We start from the raw sequence: 6,975 nt of genomic DNA on the forward strand, positions 1-6,975 counted from the left end.
GTCACACATTAGCTCAAAAGGCATTCCCCAACTGGGAGACAAAATGATCGGAGCTTTTGTAAGCTTGGACTTGAGAATAGAGAAGGCATTCTTGCAATCGGCATTAAAATCAAACGGAACATCCTTCTCAAGAAGCTTGGTCATGGGGCGAGCGATTTTAGAAAAGTCTTTGATAAAGCGCCTATAAAACCTCACATGACCTAAAAAGCTATGAATGGCGTTGACATTCGATGGTTCGGGTAGCTTAGAAATAACCTCAATTTTGGCTTTATCTACCTCAATGCCCACACGATATATCTTGTAGCCAAGAACAATGCCCTCCTTTACCATGAAGTGGCATTTTTCCCAAATCAAGACAAGATTGGATTTTTTTCACAGCGAATTAACATACTCTCGAGATTGGAAAGACATGAATAAAATGAGTCTCCAAAGACGGAGAAATCATCCATAAAGACTTCCATTCACTCCTCGATTATGTCGTGGAAGATTGCCATCATACACCTTTGGAAGGTGTTGGGCACATTGTAACGACCCGGCTTTTTCGACTTGCTTTTGTGCCTTGTATTTTTGCGAAACTGCGTATTTGTGCGTACTGCGTTACTTTATTACTCTAGAACCTTAGCACACGTGTTTTATATTCATATATACTTTAAAACGTGCCTTGGTATGATTAGAATGCTTAACTTGTCCATTGGATGCTTTATAACCGTTAGCGTTACTTGCCGTTACGATTAAAACGCGGACTGCGCGTACGTTTGACTTTTGTCGGAACCGGAACTTTTGGACAGCGAAATATTAATTATTATTTTATAATAATAATTACTTGGGCCTTTGGATGCATAATTTTATTTATTTATTTGCTAAAGCCCAATAGTTAGCCTTTTTGGACTTTTTACCTTGTTGGGCTCAAGCCCACCCTACTCTAGCTAGTGACTCAATTAATTAGCCCAAATATAATTACTAGTGGCCCATAATAATAAATAAATAAATAAATAAATAATTAGTGAGTCATGCTAGCATTATGGATAAGGATAATTAACTTTGTTACATAAGATTCTAGCAAAAGGACACACTTTAGACACCATTAGCCAAAAAGTAAACTTTTTGTCCTTCCCCTCCCCCTCCATAAACCATCCACCACCACCACCCTAGATCTTGCCATGTCATCTATCCATGTGATCACTCTTTGCTTATAAATACTAGCCTTTAGCCTCTCATTTCCACACTTGATCATTTTGGTTTTTCACACACTTGTTCTTTCTCTCTTTCTTTCCTTTCTAGCATTACTTGTAAGTCTTCTTTTCCTTCTTCTTTTCCTTTTCAAATTCATGATCATCATCATCATCATTTTATGGAGATCAAAGTTCCTTTTAGCTTTGATCTTACTTATATCTTGTTGATTCAAGCATGAATCTTTCAAGAACATGGAAGATTCAAGCTTTTAGCTTGAATCTTCATAACTTTTATAGATCTACTTCTTTTATACTTTAATCTATCTATTTTATGATAAAGATTCAAACTTTTATTTGTAATCTTCATGCTTCTTCAAGATCCAAGCTTTATGCTTCAAAATCTTCAAGAACAATCAAGATGCAAGCTTTCTAGCTTGAATCTTCATATCTTTTTGTTAGATCTAAGTTCTTTTTGCTTTGATCATGTTGTTTTGTGAAAAAGATTCAAACTTGTGTTTGTTATCTTCATATATCTTAAAGATCCAAGCTTTATGCTTCAAGATCTTCAAGAACACTTAAAGGTTCAAGCTTTCTAGCTTTGTAACCTTGTAACTTGTGTGAAATGGATCCAAGCTCTCTAGCTTAGGGTTCCATCACCTCTTTTGACTTAGATTGTGTTCATACTTGTTAAATTGATGTAAAGTTTGTAACTTTAGTTGTTATTGTGACTTGTATTAGTGTTAAGACTAAGGATATGATGTAACCTTGGTTCATCATCCATCTAAGACTCATGAATGAGTTGTATTCTTACTTGGTCTTAACATATTGTGTATTGATGGTGAATCTTGGTCAAAAGTGATGCTAAACCATCAACGAGTTGTACACTTGAAGCTACAAGCATCAAGGATGAGAACCGTGATGAGCATCGAGCACCAAGAACCCCACCGGAGCACTTGTCCACTGATTTTCGTATCTGATCAGACCACCTGGGCTACTGGAAAGTTGATTTTCAGTTAGTTCGGTTCGAGTAGATGATTTTCCGTTTAGGCCTCTTCTTAATCCGAGTTACGGTTTAGGATTTATGGCCCTCCGAGAGTCACTACACCCTATTAACGTTGTGCTGAAATTTCTGACCTACTCGCACTTAAACCGTCGCCACGGTCAAACGAAGACGAGTTAGGTCCTGAAAATTGGTCAGCTGTTAGGGAACTCATATACGGAGCCATATCCACTGACCATGCATCTTTTTGATTTACGTAGAGGTCGTATCAGATGACCGAAGTCAGCCTATTGTTTTGATCTCTATTCTTGTCAAACTCACTTAGCTTTTATGATGATGAATGATAATGATGATGACACTTAAACTTATTTTATGCACTATTAGAACTTATTAAGACAACCTACTGACCTAGTAACCTTTGATTTAGGTTGACGACCTTTCGGACCGACTTACTACTTGCATACTTTCATTACCGACTTTACCGCTTTTATCACTGTGAGTTATAGCATCCCTTTTTACTTTAACTATTTTGGGACTGAGAATACATGCGCTTTTTACATTTTACATGTTAGGCATGAGTACTTAAACTTTATATGTGTGTGGGTTATACAACGGCATAAACATTCCCCTTAGCACGGTAACGTTTAGTCATTGGTTTTTGAACCGGTGAACGCGAATCTTAGATATGGATCCATAGGGTTTGACATCCCCACTCGGGCTAGTCGCGCTAGCATTTAACGGGTGTTTAATACTTCGTAAGTCATACGCACTTGCCAAGTGCACTTTTAGGGGGTTATAAACGTTAAGTCTAGTTACCGGGTGCCCACGGTTATACATATACTTATTCATACTGATTTGAACATACTGTTTTGATACGCTGTTTGTAGCACTGAAATCTCGTGGCCTACGTTACATTACTGATACAAACAAACTATAGCTCACCAACATTAGTGTTGACTTTTTAAACATGTATTTCTCAGGTGCTTAGACGATGTTGCTTCCGCTGTTAAACTTGCTGTTCTAGTCTTGGTGTTAAACTTGCTGTTCTAGTCTTGGTGTTAGACTTGCTGTTACAGACCTGCTGTGTTAGACTTCCGCTGCATTACTTAGAGATGTCTCAAGCATGGAACTTTACTTTGTATTCGCAAATTATGTTATTTTCAAAACGATAGCTTTGTAATGACCTTAGTATCATGTACTCATGTTAATGTTTCCTATTTATCTTTTGTAAAACGTAATCTTCTATGAATGCAAATCGATTTTCAAATAGCATATAGTGTTTGACCTTGTAATGATCCTATTGTTGGTGATCCGTACACGATGGTTTTGTACGGGGTGTCACATTTGGTATCAGAGCATTGGTTGTAGGGAATTAGGTTGCATTAGTGAGTCTAGACCGGACCAAGTAGGGTTCACTAATAGGACTAATCTACAACTTGCTAGTTTACTTGTTTCTGCGGACCACTGCATGCTACTATGTTATATTACCGCATGTCACTGCTTACTACTACTGCATGCCACTGCTTATTTCTACTGCTGTATAATCTTACTGCATGCTACTACTTACCTTTACTGCCATGCGAACTTACTATATGCTTATTTTACGCTGCTGCATGCTACTATCTGCTTTCGCTTGTTACTTCTGTTTAGTACTATTTTCATTGCCATGCTATGCACTGCTGTAGACGATCTAGGCTGCTGTAGTTACTATGCCTGATTACGTGCTTGCTACCTGTCTGCTTTTCGCTATACCGACTTGGAGAACTTATCTTTCCTAATTCAGATGTTTTCTGAACCCTTTTCCCCACTCTTCTAACTCTAAGTACTAGTAATGTAATCCACCTGTTACTACCGTTCCACCATTCTAGAAATTGAAACATTACTTCACGCAATCTAGGAGGATTTGTCGGAGTAACCGCACCTCGAGCTAACCCTAATTAGCCACGTACAACGTATGAACAACAGAAGGTTGTTCAGTTCCCGCAAGTTGACCCGTATCCCGTACGATTTCAATACCGTCACTTATCTCTTTCATTCTTCACCACTACTCAACGATCTAACGACACTTCCGGACTTAGGTCCATAACACTCTTAGGCAGTGGAGAAGTCGGGAGGACATCTCCTTTCACAAGGTCAGAGTGCCTTTTACTGATGCTCAGCCATACCCAAAGACTTGGGAGTTGCCTCAAGACGTATCGTATTACTACTTGCTACACGTACAACTCGACACGAGACCCCAATGGAATTTCTAGAAAGGAACCTAATGACACTACCTGAACCCGAACATTTTGAAGAAATTTCGAGACATTTAGGCATTGATGCATGATCTGCGGGACATACGCACCCACACCGAGGAACCGTGAGATTAACTATGTAGATTATGTTTTGAGATAGCATAGATAAAGCAACGTTATATGAAACTGAGTAGAACTTGAAGTGATCACGTTACATTGACCATATGGAGCGATATTGGAATGAACGTGCGATTTAGTACAATATAATGATGCCAGGCCAGCGTGATTATATTGAAGTAAATCATACAGAAGTCCCAACGTTACAACATGAGGAATATGAAGTGATTCAAAGGAAATTTTGGTAGGAACCGCTTGAGTATACGCATTATGGTCCGTTAGAGGTAGGAAAAGAATAACCACGTAGCCTAGATACTGTAACCCAAAAATTTGTTATAGATATAGACACCCTGAATACTTAAGGAAAAAGTTCTTAAACAGGAAAAACTTTGGACTTACTTGCGGTAGAGCAATCGTTACCTCAGTTATGGAGACTCGCATGGATCCTGATTTTAGTTAGGGTACATTTCTTCACAACGTTTATTGTCTCGAAGTTGTTTAATACTAGAGTGATAGAAACCTTACATCTAAGAACCTTAGTGTTATGACTAGTAAGCCATTAACAACCTTGAGGGTTAAGTATTCTCTAAGACAAGTTAATGGTAATCTGACATAGATAGAGGAATAATTTAAGGTAGTACCTTAAAATTAACAGGTGGGTCATTGGAAATGACCTCATGTCAACAAAACTTGGAAAGTTTTAAAGTAGTAGTTGGAAGTTTTAAAGGATTAGTCATCTACGCACAATCAGATGTTATTTGAGAAGGTTGATAGAATTTTTCGTGGTAGTATAATAAGATTTAGTTGGAATGGACTTTAAGATTAACCTAATACTCATCAAGTTAGGAAGCTTGATATAAAAGTTGGAATGGACTTTAGGATTAACCTAATACTCATCGAGTTGGGAAGCTTTGATGAAATAGTTGAAACGGACTGGCTTTCAAGGATGAAAGCGAAAGATATTGATAGTGACAAGATTATTCGCGTACCTCGAGAGGATAGTGAGCCAAAAGCCATCTGGGTTACTTCAACAACCCGAGATCCCACAATAGAAATGGGAAGGGATGACAATGGATTTCATCCCGAAGCTGCCGAAAACAATAGGCAGTTATGACACTACCTGGGTTATTGGTGATCGTCTCACCAAATCTGCTCACTTTCTAACTACGAAAGAAACCGATACTATGGACAACGATACATAAAGGAAATTGTATTCCGTCACTTCGGCAATTCAAATTCTATCTTAAGGACTACCCAAGAATCTTATTCGATGCTCATTCTTACGCAACTCTGAATCTTAACTTATCCCGAAAGAATTCTTATTCGATGGTAATCACACCAACATCCTTCTTACCTCGATATTAGTCATATTAGTTCGAGATTTCCAAAATCAATGGGTAGTTAATTCCCATCCTCATACTCTCCCTTTCGTATCTCACTTATAAGCAACAACTTTACACTTAAACATTTTTGGTCGAAGGACTTATGCACTACTAATAGTCATCAACCACATTTAGATCCAACAGTTTTCATTACCTCGTAACATTTTTGCTCAAATGTCACCCGAAATTTTCAAAAAAATCTTTTACTCGATCGTTTTCCAACTTGTAACCTCCGAAATATGAAAATTTAGTTCGCTAAAAATTTTTACTTACACTATTTTACTGTGCGATCCTCTCAAAGTTTTATAAAAGTAAATTTATTTTATTTGCCGTTCGTGCGAATTTTTGAAATCATATACGTTATATACAATAAAGTAAATAATTACTTATTTTGACAGATACATATGAAATTTTACTTTTACAAATCAAATCTTTTGTTCAAAAGATATTTTACCTTGAATGGTACAAGTTGTACATAACCCTAGATTACAAAGAACTTCGTTTCTTTTCTTACATTGTCACCTAAAACGATTTCTATAAAACTTTCGTTGCTTATTATACAAAATTTTTCGTTGCTTATTCGTATCCAAGTCATCATGAAGACTTTACAACCGTCGAAATTGAGTGATTTATGTGTGTGTAAGTGATAAAGGCACTTACTACCACGCCATGCAGAGCCTTAGGGCATCCACTAACACTTAAACCATTCAAAGCTATTGCGTTACCCCAAGGATCTTATTTGCCACGCCTGTTAGAACGATGCTCTTTCTTACATAACTCGAAGTCCTGACTTATTTCAAGAGATTCCCATCTAGCGATATTAACACCGTCAGTATTCCGACTTTAATATTAGTCATAACCTGTTTGGCTTTCTGCAAAGCCAAGAAACAATTAACTTCTCATCCTCACGCTTTACCCTTCGTACCTCACTTTTTAACGACTTCACACGTGAACATTTTTGCCCAAAGACTTATGTTATCAAAACTACATTTAATTCATTAGTTTTCGTTACCTAGTAACATGTCAACTGATGATTCAAAGATTTTCCACTCAATCTTTTTCAACTTGTA

Source organism: Rutidosis leptorrhynchoides, chromosome 2 (genome assembly GCF_046630445.1).
Source record: "Rutidosis leptorrhynchoides isolate AG116_Rl617_1_P2 chromosome 2, CSIRO_AGI_Rlap_v1, whole genome shotgun sequence".
Taxonomy (NCBI): Eukaryota; Viridiplantae; Streptophyta; class Magnoliopsida; order Asterales; family Asteraceae; genus Rutidosis; species Rutidosis leptorrhynchoides.